The sequence below is a fragment of the Calidris pugnax genome, unplaced genomic scaffold (assembly GCF_001431845.1).
Source record: "Calidris pugnax isolate Ruff unplaced genomic scaffold, ASM143184v1 scaffold95, whole genome shotgun sequence".
NCBI lineage: Eukaryota > Metazoa > Chordata > Aves > Charadriiformes > Scolopacidae > Calidris > Calidris pugnax.
This window is the reverse complement of record NW_015090885.1, coordinates 7950769-7970084: the sequence shown is the minus strand read 5'-3', so window position 1 is coordinate 7970084 and position 19316 is coordinate 7950769.

The window sequence follows — 19316 nt, the reverse complement described above, 5'->3', positions numbered from 1 at the left end:
ATAATACTAATCCAGATTCCACTAACATTCCTGGGATTAAGTATTAAATTGTATTATCTTTGTTGGTACAACACTTGGTCATTTATACCCACCTAAAAAAGAAAAACCTAAAAAAAAATAATGCTTCCCTCTCAGTATCCCCAGGATCCATTTCTTGTATAGTACAGCAAACACTGAGAGCGCAATCATTGAAATGAAGATGTTGGCAGCCATCCAGATGTCAGTAAGCATACAACGGGTATTACTCACAAGTTTCTTGTGTGCTGTTCTGAGCTGTAATCTGTGAGTTCTAAAAACAGTGAGCTCCCAGCAGTGCTTGTTCCCTCCTTTTGATGCCAGATTCTTTTGTAAAACACTGTCATCTTAGATTAGCAGGAACATTATTTATTGTTTAATTCCCTGTTGGTATTTATTTTTCCTATTCTCTAACGCATACCTTTGAGATGCTTTTCTATCACAAGAGCCTAGAGTACAGCACATGCACAAAATGACTAACTAGAATTGCTGCCACCTTGAATTTAGCTTAGTGAAAACAGGGCCTAAGAGACAGTTTTTGGCATTTTTTGACCTGGCTGTAAAGTGGCAGCCTTTTGAAACCAAATCTGAGCAATCGGAATTTCAGAAAAAACATTCTAGGCCTTAGGAAGAATACTATCGCTTTTGGTGATAATTTGATTGTAGGTATCATTTTTATCCCCAAGCCAAGACTAGTGAGGCAAAATGCAGAGGTTTTTTGAGAAGCTGCCAGACACCAGCCAAAGGTAAGTCAATCACAGAAAGGAAAATGGAACAAGCACTCTGGTTTTAATTTTATGTGGCTATTTGCACAAAGGAAGCTCAGTTCAGTTCCTGAACACAAGGCCAGCAGCTGAAGCACTGCTATTGCCTTGTAGCTTCTCTTGTATACAAACATGCCTGGTCACCTACACCTGTTTGGAATTTTGAAGTCAATACTGGCAAAACTAGGCCATTTTTTAGAGTATTGAATACTCAGTTTCCTATGGCACTATCTTCTAATATTTAAGTGTTAGATCTAGAAAAAAGAGGGCCATATGAGGAACAGGATTTTCCACATGCACAGTTTCATCTGCTAGGACTCTGCTAGATCAACTCCCTGGTTTATTGAGTCCACAAGGCTGGGAATATTGCAGCTTTGGAGGCTGCAGTAACACTGCTATGTTTTCAGTAACAGTATTTTTCCATTTATCTGTACAAAAGCATATATTCAGAAATATAGACTCTTTAAAAAGCCATTGTTTTACAATAATGTGATATATATTTGAATATTAATTTCTATCTTTCCCTTGAATATCAATGGAATACAGTGACAAAGTGACCACATGATTTACCTTTGGCTTGTTCATTAGTAATAAGTGCTTCCTGGAAGACAGAAACGTGACACTGAAGTGTATCATTGTGCTTAGACGCAGGAGTGTTGGCTGGAAACCTGTCTTCAGCCCCTAGTGCCTTCATCAATTCTGGACAGTGATTTCAGTTGTCAACAACGTTTTATACAATAAGGGTCACTCCCCTGTGACACCCATGGCTGCTGCTGGCATTGCTTCCCATTTAAACTTTATAGACAATCAAGTCGGAGGCACCAGATCCTCCCACTCCCATAAATACACACCCACACACATTACCCTTCAACTCTATGAATGGACTATGATGAATTAAAATTCAGTTCCAAGTCCTGCAGCATAAACACAGATAATTTCTTAACTTTTCATATTATAGAGTGACTTTCGAAATACCACAAACCATGAGGAAAATAGTTTTAAAATACAGTGTCCAAAAAAGACTGGCACTAGAGACTGCAAGGCTTACAATATGTCATTTTTAAGAAACTAGCTGTAAAGTGTCTTAAGTTGTCATAACTCTTTTTCATCTAATATTTTTACACTGATTTACTTTAGTGTTTTGCATGTTTTCAGTAAATAGGTTGGAGAAAAAATATATAAGGTTTCGCTACAGCCGTTAAGGGCCTCACTTTAAAGACAGCTCAGTATGAACTCCAAGAGTTTTGGCAGGACACGCTCTGTCAGTAACGTCACTTCATTTGCTCTGGACTGTAAATCCATTTCCTCGTCCTTTGTAGTTTTGTCAATTACACTGGCATTAAAGCGTTGATCAGAAAAGTGGAAAAAGACCAGATTAAGCACTCAGGTGAAATCTCAGAGAACACTTATTAGCCCCGCTTCAGAGTCTCAATCCACCCAGGGTCCTAGCACAGCCCCTCTGCAAAACTCACCTCCTTGCTGTGCTCATTTCTGAGTTAGAACGTAATTACTGAAAATTAACTTTAATGCATAATGCATGTAAACTATTGCCAGCACAAAAAAGGTTACTGCCATGAATCCTAGAGCACTGAGAAGCAATCAGAAGCTGCAACCCCCCTCACCCCCAGCAGACACCAAGGCCGGGGCCTTACCTCACGGCTGCCTGCTTCATGTCCCCACACACCTGCTGAACCCACAGGGCTGTCTGCCTTCGGATGGACACCCAATGTAAACGCTCAAAAATCAGAATTCAGCCGCCCGAAGGCTTGAGGAATGGCCACAGACACACATGAGGCGCTGCCCGCAGGCACAGAGCCCACAAAGGACAGCTGACCAACCCCAGACGGGGCTCCCTGTGGGAAGGTCCCTCTGCCTCAGCGTGGTGGCTCCTGACTTCCACCTCCTCCACCTGGCCCTCCTTCTAGAATCCTCTCCCACATACGCTATGAGACAGCAGCCAACAACCATGCATTGAGGCCACCCTTGCCCTCAGCTTGTCAGCCATGCCAAGGCAGCCCCCGCCATGCACTAGGGGCACTGCCTGGTGTAACCCTTACCGAGGAGACTGGGGGAGGCCATTTTTTGTCGATGGCGTGTGTCCTTCAGGGCTGTGAGACCAGCACTGCTGATGTTTTTAAGTCTTTGTGAGGGTGTCCCTCTGTCCTCCTGAGGCCGGCCAGACGGGGCTGTGCCTGAGCAGTTGGTAATTGCATCCAGGGTGCCGTGCTCGGCAGCGTTCCCCCGAGCCCCCGGGCCTGGCAGCCCTGGGCCCTGCCAAGGTAGGGATGAGTGTTCCGGCTGCAGGAGGGCAGGGGTCCCAGCGCCAGGCCTGCTGTGCAGCCCCCTGGGCTGCCTGTGGTAGGGAGCACACCGCAAAAAAAAAATAAATTAAAAAAGGTCATTTATCATGAGAAAATTGAGCTGGGCAGTGGGCTTGTTCTTTGATGTGTCTCCCTCATTAAAAGAGAAAAAGTCATCTCTTGCATCGTTAACATGTGTGCTACAGTCCTGGGCTGGGGCAACAGAGTGCACCTTACTGTAATATTTAAATGGTTTTGGATCTCTGTCCAAGGAAACAAGCTGGCATCGCTGTAATACAGCATAGCATTCCACAGACTGATGTGTGCTGTTGCTAGTAAAACCCCAGCGGGCATAATGACAAAACAGTCGTAACCATAACCCTAGCATGGACTGGAACTTGTTCACTAAGACATAATTCCCAACCAAATTAGTTGTATATAATCATATGTGTGACAATGGCTTACCGTGTTCAAAATACTGATTGTGAATGACTCTGAACTCCTTCTTTTGGAGAAGGTTAAGAGATAGCCACTAAGGCTTGCAGTGCCCACATGGCTATGCAAACATCACCTTTTTCATCCTTAAGTTTCTAATCAGACTGTATAAGGTTACCTAATTTTACATTCAACTGCTACAGCAAGCAGCTTTTAAAAAAAACAAAACCAAAACTGTTATTATCCACAGAACTCAGGAAAAACTTTGAGGGCTGGTATAAATCTCTGGTTTCTGACACTTGTGTTGTCCTTTAAAGTAAATACTGACGCACTAAGGTGGGACGCCTCAAATACCTAATGGTACCCAGCTTTACAATGTTTTGTTATTATTTTGAGATATAGCAAAGGAAAAAAAAGAGAGGAAGAAGAAAGAAGGCTATATTACTTCAGACAGCAAGTTTAAAACCCATCAAAAGCACCACCAAGCTTGCTCTTTCTTACCTTTGCATTTATAAAGCAGAAGCAATCCATAGAATAAGAACTGTTAAATTGTTTTTCATGTGAAAAAAATTCAAGAGAACAATGTGTTTTTCTATCACCCACAGAAGAAACAGTAAACCCACAGGCTCACTCTGTTGCAAAATTTAGTGAGAAAACAGAAACGACTGTGTTTTGATTTAGAAATGCTGCCGTGGTGTTCAATGTGAGCAGGGATTCGGGTGACACTAATCCCAACACACGGGGGAAAATAGGAATCATGCATCAGACTTCTCCCCAGTGATAAGAAGTAGCAGTGCACAGCAGCAAGTGGCTTCTACCTGGAGATCCTAGATTGAAGAACAGAAGTGTCCATATTACAGCTCTGGAGCCTTTCTGAAATGAACGTCTTGTGTTGACAGAACATTTCTGTGCTTTCATTTTTTTCAGAGCAGAACAATGAAATGAAAGCACCTTTTGAGAAAAACTGTTGTTTGTCAGTAGAATAGAGAAGGTCTCAGTCAAAGAAGTTTTGAGTGAAAGAAATTCAGTCAGCTCTGCTTCAATATCCTTTTATCCACACATGCCTCAAGTTATTACTTTCTTTTAGAGAAGACCGTAAAGATTTGTTATCCTCTTAATCATAAAGTGAGAAGACTGGCCTAAGCCTCTCACTAGCAAAGGTACAAAAGCAGAAACTTTGGCTCCTGAGATACAAATAAAAACTGACTAATAACTATGCATGGAATTACTCATTTGAGGTGCTGCATTCTTTACCATCCTTCAGTCAAGAGCAAATGATGTTCCATTATCACATGCACAATGAACAGCTGTGAACAGTTGATTGATCCTTTTTCCAAAGTTGTCCTTGCTATGTCAGAATCATGAAAGAAAGTAAAATAATCAATATCTCCAGCTTAAAATCAAGACAACGTAACTGTACAATTCACCATAAAGCTGAGGAGGGTAGCAGTGTGGCAGATGGTCAGACAATAGAAATTGTGCATGAAATTGCAGGTGATTTCTGCTCATTCATTAAGAGAATTACATCTAGAAGAGACGTGGCCATCAGCATGTTAATGCCTTCACCATGTGAATGGATCCATTTGTGGTCTTTGGACCACAGTTTTGACTTTTTTGTCCAATAGTCATGGACATGTGCACCTCAGACTTCACTATTCACACAGATCACTTCCAAGATAATGTGTTCCACAAATCCCAGTTTTGATAAATAAAATGGTTGAATCAATTTTTTTCTTTCTTGGTTTTCTCTTTTAAGACTTAGCCAACGTTCCTGGAGATCCAGTGATGCATTGAAATTATGGAATGAAAGTAATATGTCACTAAAAGCCATAGTGTCTTCCAGAGATTGGATTGGCATGCAAAAGAGACTTTGCAAGATTAAGACACACTGCTTGAAAGGTTATTCTCTCTGCTTCTGTCCTGTGAGGAAAGAATGTGATCCTGCTTTCTGGGTTACATACTGAGATAGATTCTTTCCTTTGATCTCAGTAGGCTTCAAAAAGACCACATATAAAAACCATATAGATTACCACATTGGCCAGCCATGGGGTTGTGGGTTTAGATATGTTTTCTCAAAAGATGAGCTGTCTTTTTGAAGGAGGGAGTGGTGGTGTTACTGAAAATAAGATGTAAGACAAATGGTTTGGTTTACAATTCTTTTAGAAAGCGATCTTTGGAAGACCAGAACTTATCTGGCAACAAGATCAGATATGGTCAAACAGCATTTAGTGTAGTCCAGTGGTGTATTCAGTGTCATAAATAGTAGACATAGTTTATAGATACTATTTTTTTTCAGTTTCTCAGTTCATCTGTGGGTCTAGAGATTTCAATAGTGTAACAATGGTTACACCAAACTGGAGTCATTTGCCAGATACAAAATTTTCAACTTGCATGTCTATAGCTCATAAAAATGACACACGCTGCTGCCATCACTGTATCATTCCTTGTTTATTATGTTTTGCTGTCATTCTCAAGTAAGAAGTGTTTTGGTTTTTTTTTTTTGTTTCACTCTTCTGACACTTGAATAGATTAGCCTCTAGACAGCTTCTGTGGCTGTATTTTCTGGCATATTGGAAAAGCTTTACTATGAGTGATCAAATGCATGTCTAAATTCAATAATCAGTTAATTCTAGATTAAGAAATAAAATCTAACAATAGAAATTGGAAGAGTACTGAGCAAATAACTTTTCATAAATATGGAGATAAACACAAGGAGAAGAATCAAGAACATTATGCAGGAAATATATATCAATTACAGCTAATTTTGTTCTATACTGAAAGCCATGACACAGAGCTAAAAATTGTTATCTGACAAGATTAGTCTTTTCTGGAAAAATATCTAACTGTGCATATGGTCAATATGAGACGAGAGAAATCATTAGTACTTACATGATATTCAGCCTCAGGATCTCCTCGTGTTTTTTAGACTTTAATTAATTCTTGTATAACTTCAGCAAGACAGAAAATAAAATACTATCTCCAGATTGCCGCCTCATCTGTAATTACAACATCTCCTCCAAGGCTGCATACTAAAGCTGTTCCCAAGTCAGGAGCTGAATCCAAACTTGCTAGCTGAGAGTTCCTGCTCTAATGACTAGCTAAACTCACAGCAACAGCAACACGAAGTTAAAAGTCCTGCAGATACATGAATCTGCAGAGTCTCCTGCAGAGACATGAATAAATTGCTATCAAGGTCATTGGCTTCCGCATTTGTAAATTCTACTCCAGACTTCCTTTATCTAACATTTTAAAGCGATTTAAAACTCTGAACCTTGTTTTGAATTCCTCTGTAAAATACATAAACTTATCTATTTTGTGGGATGGTGATAAAGAAGATTGCATTGTTTTCATTGTCAGGTACCAAGAACTTTCCTAGCTGTGAGTTCAGGCTACAAAGTTGTGGTTGTTATTTTTTTTTAATGCTTTCAGAGCTCAAGTAGAAAAGAGCAAAACCCTATTAGTATAACATTTATTGTTTCTGTTTCTTTCACCTACTACTCCCTTTCAAATCAACATGGGCTTGGACTTGAGAGAGAATTTTCCTTTTAGATTTATTTTGTTGATTAGTATTCTGTCATGATATTCATTATATTTTGAGGCTGAATTCTGACAGTAGGTGTACTTGCTAAAATTATGAGCTTTGTTCTAACGAAGAATTGACTCCAGCTGCAATATGCATGAATTACTCTCAATTCCTTACTCAACTAATCATAAGATGCTTTGACAGAACTCTGTTTCACAGGACTGAGATGTGGTCTTAGTACACCATGACCTATAGAGCAAAGTGGTCATGCTGGGGGATATATCTCAGGCAAAGGTGACAAAATTTATTCCTTTGCATTCTTCGCAGATATTCCTGTGCTGATGCCAACCAGTGTATAAAACAATGAAAGAGGAGGTTTAAGATTTTTGGTAGTCGTATGGTTTCATAACTTTTTCCTTGCCCTTATATGCACTAGTGGTTTTTTAAATAGATCTCATTTTACACAGCTTTTTACCCTTAACTGTTTACTGATACAATAGCATAAAATCTGCTATAAGTACTTATGAACTTGAACTAGATTTGGTGGCACCTGGCAAGCAGCCCTGGAGTGCAGCAGTTTTTTGGAGTGCAGCAGTTTTTAGACATGCTTCTAGTGGAGCATGGAATGGCTAAGTATCCTCTCCACATTAACTTAAAGCATTTACCTTATGAGTTAAAATCTTTTCTATTGTTTTAAAAAAGTGTGAAAAAAGTGTTTTGCTTCCATTTCTATCATCTTCTGCTACTATACCATATAGAAATTCTATGCCCTTTCATAGATCTGATGGTCTTCATTAAGATTGTCATTTAAGTAATTTAGTAAAATTGATACAGTCACTCCTCTGTCGCTTTATCTGAAAAGAAAACTGCCTGTAAGAGGAGCTGCTGCAGCTGAGCTGCAAAAACTTTAAGTTGTCTACTCTTTCTCAAGGAGTGAGGGGACCCAGTGTCTGTACGCTACTCTCCTGAGAGCTGCTGTTGTTTTGCAATTACAACAGCCACCCTAATGACCGAGCGAGGTCCTTCCCTAAGAAGAGATTAGTGTCAAAGTACAGATGCTGTTAGTCTGCAGTTAAATCCATACCATTTTAAAAAAGTAAGGATTTAAACCTGAAAGTCACTAGAATTCAGAAATTTGTAAATGCTCAGGTAAGAGAGCCTGGCAACACTCCTTATCTTTGGTGTACTCCAGGGATGCTTTCTCTTTGGGTAGACACTGCTTGCAGAGGTTTTAGAAAGTATTTGGAACATTATTCCAATGTGTAGGCAACTGATGTTGATTGCTTATACAAAGTGCATTAAACAGAGATGTACATTTTTAAATATGCTATGTGAATCTTGCTTAATCCTCCCTTTTAAACTGTGAATTCATTCAGGAAAGTTGTTGTAATTTTCATGATTCTAGCAGAGACCATAATGTACCTGAGACATTGTCTCCTTTCCGAGAAGGCAATTTTACCCTTAGTTTGTCAGTGCTTGATTATTAATTTTTAAATATCATATAAGTAGAAGGTTACCTGGAGTGTAAACTCATTTTAGTGATAACTTCTGTCACTCTGACTTATATGGTGTATTTTCACCTATTTCTTCCCACTTATGTAGTCTTTAGATATGCTGCTTTAGACAGAACACTTTAAAATGTGGAGGATGTGCCAGTGGGTTGGCAGAATCAGGTATTTGTACAATGTTGTTTTTACATTAATCTGAAGTTTGACAAATATTCTATTTATATTCAGTAGTGCCTTTGTGTAATAAAATGTGTCTGTACATATGTGCATATTTTTGGCTAAATGGAGTACAGAATAAAGGCATGATTTATGAACGGTGCCAGATTTTTTAATGTAATGTGCAATACTCTATAGCTAACAAATATAAACAGTTCCATTACAATGCATTAACCACTGAATAATCTATTGGAGGGAGAGGTGGGTACATATATGTGTACTATGAATAGTGCCAGATTTTTTTAATGTAATGTACAATATTCTATAGTTAACAAATATAAACAGCTCTATCACAATGCATTAACAACTGAATAATCTATCAGAGGGAGAGGTGGGTACACATATGTGTAATTTTTGTTGTTCATCCTTGGACCTGTATATAATACAGTTTATTTATGAAGGAAAAATGAAGTGAACATAATACTTATGATGAGACTACAGTTAATATGATACAGCTTTACAGTAGTTTTATCATTATTCTTGAATCCTTTCTACAGTATTTACCAGGTAGATGAAAATGCTTTGGAATGTTGCACTCTCCAAGCTGGACCCCTGTAAGAATCCAGATTTAAAATTAAAAATTTAAAACTGCTGTTCAGCCTCTTTTTTTTTTTTTTCTTTTCTTTTTTTAAATCACAATCATGTCTGCCATTTGACTCACCCTGCAATCCCACAGGCTCCGGGATGGGAGAAGAAACACGAATGACTGGCTGGGAGCTGTTGGAGAAGGAACAGTAAGTGGAAGAAACGCAAAGGGAAGGTAGTACTTAAGCTGAAGAAACTCTGAAAACCCCTGCAAACAACCTCAATTTCTGATTAAAGTTTTTGTGAAACTAAATTATCCATCTGTCTAATCATGCTGCTCTGATGATGTCAGAATTTTTCCTGATTTTTTAATTAACATCAGTCGGATAAAGAGACACATGACTGTGGATGAGGTGAGGGACAGAAAGTGAAAGCGTCTTAGAGGAGGCAGGTGTGGCCAGAATTACTGCTCTTTGGGAAGTCTCTATTCCTTAGGGCTCTTGTGAACAGAAAGAGCAGCCTCAGGGAAATTATGCTGCCTAGTTAATTATCAGTTATATGGTGAATGCTAATAGCTTCTGCTTGTTGTTGAAGGCAATATCAGCATAATGACAATCGTCACTGGATGGTTTTTACCCCTTCGTATTAATCTTGAGTAAGGCAATGCTAATTTCTCCACTACTTGTTTACAAATTCATAAATGGGAGGGAAAGGTCTAGTGTACACACTTGTGAATGACAGGTGAGTGGGAAAGGTTGCTTGGATTTCACCGTACTTCCATACTTAGGTCTATAAAACAGCAAAATTAACCTCCTTAAATTAACATGTCAGCTTATTGCTAGGCATTTCTGGGTAGTGAAAAGGGATGTGTTCAGTCTCCATTGATTCCAGGTTAAAAAGCATGTAAAAAATAACTGATGCTGATTGAATCACCCAATAGGAAATCCAAGAAACTAAACTAGACTACAGAGGGCTGAGTGAGTGATACTTCCCTACTCACCAGCAGCGATTGGAAACAAACAACTTTGCAGGACAAGGAAGGAGGAAAACAGTGGAGATGTTAAAAAAAAAAAGAGTAAATTATCCATCTGGAAAACCTAGATAAGCAGTGTGAACTTTCTCTTCCTAGGCCAGAGTGCATTGACTATAAACCCAAGTCAGCTTTCCTCCATCTGAGAGATGCTTGGAGTTAGCTGCCACCTTCTTCCAGCAGCTATCACCTAATCTCAATTTGCAGTCTGTGCTCAGGAACCCCAGATTTTAGGCAGCCACAATTTATCATTCCTGAGGGATGCAGAGTTTATTATATCTGCTGTACCTAGACTGCAACTCAAATGCCTCCTTGTGAAGCTGATGACCCCAGCCTAAAGATCTTTTACCCCCATCATTTGTCAAATGCTGTCAGCAGTCCCACTTTTCTTTGGCCACCTCCTTCAGCAGCTCCAGTAGTATTTGGGGTCCATTAGACAAAGTCAGTACGTTACAGATTTCCTTTGCTGAATATTTTCACTGAGAATTTACCCAGAGAATACAGGTTATTTCTCCCCTCCCTGGTGTCACAAAGCTCTGTGTCCTCTTGCTGGTCAGAGTGTTGCTTTCTGCATGCACAATGGAAATAATTCTACAGCTAATGCATTTTTAAACATAAATGCAAGTGTTAAAGACACTTCAGCTTAAAAAATGCGTTTTTGCAGTGGGCTTTGTTGGCTTTTTTTAAATGAAACTCCCAGATTCTTGCATAACATACAGGCAAAGGAGTCCTGGCCTTTCTGATCATATCTTTTAGCTCTTCAAAAAGGTAATTACGAAAGGAAAGGAAAGAAAGATGAAAAGAGGTTTGAATGTGCAATGAGAAGGAAGTACAGCAACTGATGTACAGTTAGGCATAAGAAAGGAAGGCTGTAGCAAAGATCCAGGTCATTGTCACAGGGGAGAGAAGTTCCAATGTAAAAAAGCCAAAACTTTCCCTCTGTGGGAAGGGATGCAGACTAAAAATTGCTACTGCTACCCAATTTCAATTCCTACCTGATTTTTCTCTATCATCTTTGGTAAAGACATTAAGAAACAGCCATTACTCCCAGTATCCCAAACCAGAGTGACTTGTACAGATCTGCCTCGATTTTGGTATTGCTCTTGTAGCTCCTAAACTGGCAGTCATGCATCTGGTTCCTTCCAGTTCTGATCCAGAGGCAGCACACTCCTTAAATTAGACTTCCATTTATCTTAGTTATCTTGATTTATGCAGCGATCTGTGGAACATTCATCATACAGCTAATCTTGAGTAACCTTGAGTAATATTTTAATCTTGCTGCCCCTAATTTTACCCTTTCTTTTCTCAGTCTTGGCCTTGAAGACTTCTCTTTCTGCCCTTGAAAAATTACTTGTAAAAGCTTAGCAGATATCTCATACTTTCCCCCTAAATTTTTCTTCCACTCTTTCCTTCTCAGCAGGTCTATTTCCCCACCATGGTTAAAACTGTTGGAAGGTCTGAGGTGTTTAAAGGGTCACCTCACTGATGTGACAGTGACTGCCTACAAAATCTTTGGGCTAATTTCCCAGCATAAAGTGGTAAACTATTAGTTCTTGCCAGTTCTCAATATATGCTTTATTGAATTTGGGGTTACAGAGGTATTTTTAGTATGAGTTTTATTTTGCTTTTCTAGAAACTTCAAAATGTTAAAAACTTAGGCAAATTGTTTGACAAACATTTCTTGTGTGCCTGTAGACCAAATTGTTAACCGAGGCATCAAACAGTGCCTTCCAGCCATTTTATTACAGATTATTTTTTTCAGGGACTAGCTCTTATTTTTTTAAAGCTTAATACATTTTAAGCCTCGCTCATGTCTTCTGTTATCATTCTCCCACACTCCCACAATCTGTGAGCTTCTGAGGGCACATCTTTAGCCAGGCTTCTTCCTAGCCAGATCCCCTCTGGGCTGCGTTCTGCCTACTGTCCTTCCCTTCAGAGCAAAATATAATAAACTAGGACCTTTCTATATCCAGGCTCTTTGGCAACAGCTATGCAGTAATCCTTGGCAGCAGAAATAGTAGCCTTTTCTCATAATGATGCTCTCTTCTGGTCTGCAGCCACATAAGCTTGAAATCAAGCCTGCCTCCCTCAGAAATGGGTCATTCCACTCAACCTCAATGATTTACATTGATTGACTAGAAGAGTACTCTCAAACCTATCAACAGTTTTGTACTCCTTCCTGTATTTCTTTTCTCCTCCCTGTACATGCTTATTTTTATTTGAAAAAAAACCCAAACCTGCAACAATAAAAGGAATCACTCTGTATTTAGTTAGCAAGTTTATGCAGACTGAAGCATGAAAAATTCAGAGGCCACGCTAAAAATTTATTCTGTAGCTCAACATAATGTGTGAGGATCTGAAAGGTCTCCAAACAGCAAGTGATTTCACAAATCGTACTCTATGCACAGTAGTGCAGAGTGTACTAAGGACAGAATTGCAGCCTTAATGAGTTTTGTGCCTTGATTTATGCATAATTTAATGCTTTAATCTGAAAAATAGCAACAGCCAAATCTTGTCATTCTCACCTACTCTATGAAGCCATTTGATAAGAGTTTAGAATGGGACTTATCTTTGCTTTCTTTGAGCTCGTTCCTGAGCGCTTAATGAATCCAACTTTAACACAGCAAAAGTGCAGCTTTGTTGCCTCCTTGTTGATGAATTCCTGCTCTGGGTTTCTGCTGGAAAAAAAAAAAAAAAAAAAAAGAGGAAGGAAATTTTTTAAAATCCAGATTTCCCCATCTCTCTGGAGGAAAACTCCTCCGAAAGCATCGGTTTAGGCTTTTCTGAAACGTCGGCTTCTGTATTTCAAAACCAAATTGAAGCCCAAATGCTTCAAAGTGGGGGAAATAAATATTCCGCCCTGGGTTTTTCTGGGAAAAAAAAAAAAAAAAAAAAAGAGGTAGGAAAGTTTTTATTGCAAGATTTCCCACGGGAATATTTTCTGTAGGCTAGAATGTTTGCCACTAGTACAGTACACAACAGATACCACTCTTTGGTTAAAGGCCTGAATATATTACTGATGACTGAATGATTCTGACACGTAGTGTATGCTCAGGGATGTATATGAAGCAAAAGGGATGGTCTTGTTCCAGTTTCCCAGGAACTGTGTGTTTAATTTCCAAGTAACCGCACATTTGGCACGTTCATGGGTAACTCTGTCAAAGAAGAAACGCGACAGTGATAACCTCACTTGCCAGTCATGGCACACATCTTCCTGGTCATGAGGGAGTCATAAGTCAGTGGGATCACACAGAGGAGTCTGTCTGGGCAGCACTCTTCTCTGGACTGCAATCTGCAGAGCTGGAAATCTAATAGGCACTGATTTCCCATAAATGTCTATACAGTGCTTCTGAACATTGCAGAAGGGCTGCTAGTGGGAAGCAGGAAAGAATACTCCTGGAGGCATTCTGGTAGTCATGAAAAACACCACTCCCCCAAAGTCTTGCTCTAGTGGTGAACCACCACACTCGCTTGCCTTCTACCTGATAGCTTGGGAATGTAACTATTCCTTGCTTCCAAATTCATTAGGTACACTCAGATGCCCATTTTAACTGATAAATGTGATCAAACTAGAAAAAGTAGATTGCGAGAATTTCCAAGTGCTTGTTTCAAGACACTTGAGCTTGTTCACCTTTTCCCTCATTTTCCAAAAGCCCATTTGTTTTGTTATTTTTTTGTTTTGTTTTGTTTCGTCTTAAAAAAAGGGTACTGAAGATCCTGTTCTTATTTTTTTTCCTACTGGGAAATTCTTCTGGGAATACTACTTAGATTTTCCCTGAGATAATGCAAGTAAATAAAAAATTCTCCGTGGACCAAATCTGAGTATATTTTATAGGAGAATTTTGATTTGAGAAAGTTGATGTATTTTAGAAACATGCAGGATTGGTTAAATAGTGTTTTGACTAACAATGTTGTGTCATTTTTTTGGAAAAATCCTCTTTTCATATCAGGTAGTTCAGAAAGAATATTAAATATTGAGAACTTAAATGCCTGTTTAGCAAACACCTTGAGCAGAAAACATTACCTCCCTTATAAATTGGAACGTTGTTAATATGAAAAAGTAGTTTTATATTATTTGAAGAACATATAAAAGATATTTGAACTGTTCATCAATAATTAAAATAATACTAAACATGGCAATACTTTCCTACCTCACTGTGTGGTAGATGGTTGGATAAACCCACCTTATTTTCATTGCCTTTTCATCCAACAAGTGTCCTGCTCTTTTTGTCCAATAATAGGCAGCCTGACCAGAAAGCAAAGCTAAAGCTACACTACAGTCACATAAGTACAATTAATAGTTTTATGACTTTCATATCTTCTGAATGTGCCACAGGTTTGGAACAGCAGCCCGAAGTGAGTAGTATAATGCCCCGCTCAATCAAACAAGCTGGGCAAAAGAAAAAAATCTGCTACGCAACTAAGCAAGAAAATGCTGTCACTTCCAGTGATCTCTGAATTATTGGTGAATTACTGAGTTCATTTCACAATGCCAGTACCATGGTGTATCGCTAAAAAGCTGTTGAACTTAAATAAATATAAGCATTTATTATAAACCTAAAAAATATGTATTTAGATTTACATTTAGATGTAATGTTCAGTCTGAATGACTTTCTCATAAAAAGTGAAATCATACAAGTGAAAGTATAAATGTATGATATGAAAAAGCAGTAACTTCTATACTTTTCAGGAGCCGTTTTATTGAGATGCTGAGGAGTGCTCATCTAAAGTGATTTAGGGAAACTGAGATTCTCTCACAACAGCTTGTGTCAGCTGTTGACAGTGTAGTGAAAGGATGAGTTGTATGGGTGTCATGTGGGAGATGATCTTACTGAAACAGTTACTGATTCAGCTCCATTGATTTTGGCAGGAGCCTTCCTGACATGGAGCCTGATATTGAAGAATGCTTAACTACTCTCTTATTACCCCAAGGGGATGGGGTCTCAAGAGCATCACTGGAGACTATGTCCTATTGATTTTAAGTCTGCTTGTTGTGACATGTATCACATTAATCTTGCAGGATGAAGCCAGCAGAGCAGCACCATAGGAGATACAATGGCCATGTGCACCTCGTGGGCTGGCTGCATTTGTGGTACAATCCATTTGCAGCAGTTGTGTGCAGTCCCAGGTTCACAGCCTGGCTGTGAGCTGAAATGGGGCCAAACCAGGCATCTCTTCCAAAAGGTCCCCTCTTCTGAGGGATCTCAGGATGAGAGCTGCAGGGTGCACAACACACCCTACCTGTGTACCTGACACACTGCTGTGCAGGAGCGATAAGTAGTCTGGAAAACAACTGGGCATGGGAAGGACTGGAGATTGCTAACTCCTTAAACAGACTGCTGCTCTTCTGTGAAGAAACTGAAGTGACAAAAAAGTCTGTATGAATCCAGACTGTTACCTCCAGAAGTAACGTTTTCTATTTTTATATCACATTTTATATCTTTAAGGCAGCATATTTAAGGTATCAAAAGCCAAAAATAAAAGTTGGAGCTAATTGCTAAAGCCGAAATAGCAACTAGGAACTATCGGTGGTTTAGAAAAATACATACATGTAACATAAAAATGTATTTTCTGTTTTATATACTTACATGCATGCCAGTCAAGCCAATCCCATTTATTTTTAGCACATGCATATGTGTTTCTATGCATAATTCCCAGAATCACAGAATAATAGGTGTTGGAATGGACCTTTGGAGATCATCTAATCCAATCCCCCTGCCAAAGCAGGTTCATCTGGGCAGGAATGCATCCAGGTAGGTTTTGATATCTCCAGAGAGGGAGACTCTGTAACCTCTCTGAGCCGGCTGTTACAGTGCTCTGTTATCATTAGAGAAGTTTTTCTTCATGTTGATAAATATTTGCTAAATAAATTCTTACTGTATTTATGCAGCCAAAGATTAGTTTCTATCATTTTCATTCTGCAATTATTTAGCTATCCTAAGTTGTTTCTTTTGAAAGATCAGAATTTTATGTTCCTGAGCCCAACTGCAAGTTGTCTGCCACACTTACAATGGATCCTATCTGTCTTTGTGGTCATGCATCAGTGCTACTGTAACTCTTTATATTAAAATTGTTTTAGATCTCCAGATGGTTTTTTAATGTTCCATTACTTTGGGATTCTAATCTAGTTTCCTGTAAGCATTTCAAGAAAAGAAAGAAAAAAGGGAGGGGAAAAAAAAAAGAAACTAGATGAAAAATTAATACAATTTCAGTCTTCCTGCATTACTGTAATATCTGTGTGTGGTAAAAAAAGTTTGGAGGCAACCCTGGAAGAGGGTGGCATTCTGGCACTGCCCAGGGGCAGGGAGAAGCATGGGGTGAGGGGGCCCTGCAGGGGCTGATGACCCCAGAAATGAAGCACTGACCCACCCCACGATGCCGTCCTTACCTTCGCCCTGTCAGAGCCCCTCATCAGCCACGCGGATAAAATGAAAAATCAGATCAGTTTTTCTCATCTGCATCCATGACACACCTATGGACACAGCTGTGTTTGCTGCCGTCATGAGTTGGGGGAAAAAGAAAAGAACAGGCAAAACATCATTATTAGCTTTTTACTTCCAAGCTTGAAAAACAATGTCTTCAAGTGTTAAGCTAATTTGGTTAAAAACTATGTGTCTGTCATAGTAATTATTTTTTTTGTTCTGTCCTGAAGGTGGCTGGGCTCTCAGAGAAAACCACCCTGGTGCCATTTGTAGGCCCTCGCTGAGAATAGAAGTCCTTGTAATGTTCAGGAGCTTGAAGGACTTCTTAGCAGGAGTAGCATGCAACACTGAGCAGGCTTCCTGAGCCTTTTAATTGACAAGTCACCTAATATTTCCTTGGAGCAATCATCTGCAGAAGATATAGAAAAATGGGGAAAAACAGATAGAGGGAAATTAGGAATGCACTTCTGTGGCTTGTAGCTCTGGACTATGGCAAAGTCCTGTGCCCAGGTCTGCCAGGTCCCTGAGTAGGTGTCTAATTCAAACACATGACCTTGCTTACAGCCATAAATGATGCTCCACATGCTTTGGAGAAAAGTGCTTTAACAAAACAGATCTGGAAGAATTTGGTCCCTTATCATGATCAAATTCAACAAGTCCCAAACCCCTCATGCTGAAGTCAACTGGAACAATTAATTCCATGCTCCAAAAGAAGACCTATTTCAGGTGTTGCTAAAGAATCCACCAGTGTCTGATTTGCTACTTTCGCATTGCAATTAAGCCTCCCGATATTATGTGTTTCACACGTGGATTTTTCTGCCAGTGTGAATTTTTGCCAAGAACAAAAAAAAAAATCTGACATTCTCAATTAGGTATTAAATGAAGGCAATATGAAACTAATAATTTTGATATAGTAAGAGGAAATTAAAGTGACAACTGAGAATTTCTTCCTCATAAAGTTTCAGCCATAGTGGCTTTTCTGCAGAACATTATGTTATGTGTCCCGTGCAATGTTTAGAAAACCCTTTGAAACCTCACTTATTTTCAAATAACCAGAAAACAGAGGTTGTCAGACCAAAAATAAAAGTGTTGTTTCATGCCAAGCAAAACCAAATTTTCTTTATCCAAATGAAATGAAAACAAATTGAACAAAAATTCGCAGAGTAACCATTTGATGGGAAAAAAAAAGGAAGAAAAAAAGCACAAACTAAAATATCTGACAGACTGTACTAATCATGGAGCAAAGAAAGCATTGGGAGGGACAGTTCTGCACCTCTTCCATTGACACTGTTTTGCTGTGTGAGAATAACTACAACTGGAACAAGGAGTTAACACTGAGTTAACAAAACTCCAGCTTTACAGCCTTTTATGATTTAAATTATTGACCAAGAACAGAATTTTCAAACCTTCTGATCAATATTGATTTTTTTTTCGTGTTTCTCATTCTCATCAAATGCTTTTTGAGGTTTTCTTCTTTTCTGAAAAGAAAGCTGTATTAATCTGAGATGCCTAATGCAAACTCATCTAGTAAGATACAGAAATGTAATTCGAAAGAGCACATCATTCTTTAGTGTTTTGAAAGACAAAATATACTGTTTCAGACAAAAATTAATAGCACAAGTAAATTTTTGGTGGAGTGTTGGGAAAACAGGGAGAAAACATCTTTCCAATTAAACATGACAAGAACCATCACTCAAAGAAAAATGCCATTGGGAATGCAGATACTGCATATCATTACATGTAAATGCAAACTTGAATAGGGACTGTCAAAACAAGCCAAGTGCTCATTTCTGTCTTCTTTCCTGCAGTGCACATTCTGCTAAAATACTTTGGACCATATTTTTATCCTACTTCATGTTTTATAGATTTGTAAAGTAAATCAAATTGGAGAGAATATGAGGCCTGTCCTCTAGTGACAACTGTGTCTAGCAGCTTAATGGTACAGTAGTATGAATCATACCTGTGTATTTAGTGAATCAAATTTTAAATTCCTTCTGTACAAAACTTCTTATAAACAATGAGTAACAATTCCTGTTTTACAAACTTCAAACCTACAAAAGCTTACAGTCCTATATTGCTCCACTCACATTTTGATCCCTTTTACTTTGATATGGATCAGAGACCAATCTATACCTTAAACTAAGAGCTAGAAGAAATAGTCTCAATTTTATCATTTGGGACTGAGGGGAGATCTCCATTTCTGCATAGCTACTTTCCCATCGGATTTTTATTTAGTTTTTAAAAAGTTATAATATTCATAAGTTATTTGAACTTTTCAGTACAGAACCCTGTGTGTAACTCCTGCTATCCTGCACTCTCAGCTCCATTGAAATTAGGGCTCTTCTGAGAGCTCAAATACATAGGCTTTGAATCTGAAGACCATTTGAAGATTTCAAACACAACATCGCTATTCCCACAAGGAGTTGGCAATTTTTGGTAACACTGCAGAACACAATAAAAATCAGGCCCTGCAAAAAATAAAAATAAAAATAAAAATATATTAAGTACAAAATAAATGTCCTCAAGCCACAAGCCAAGGAACTATGACAATGAGTAAGAACTAAAGCTGCACAAGAGT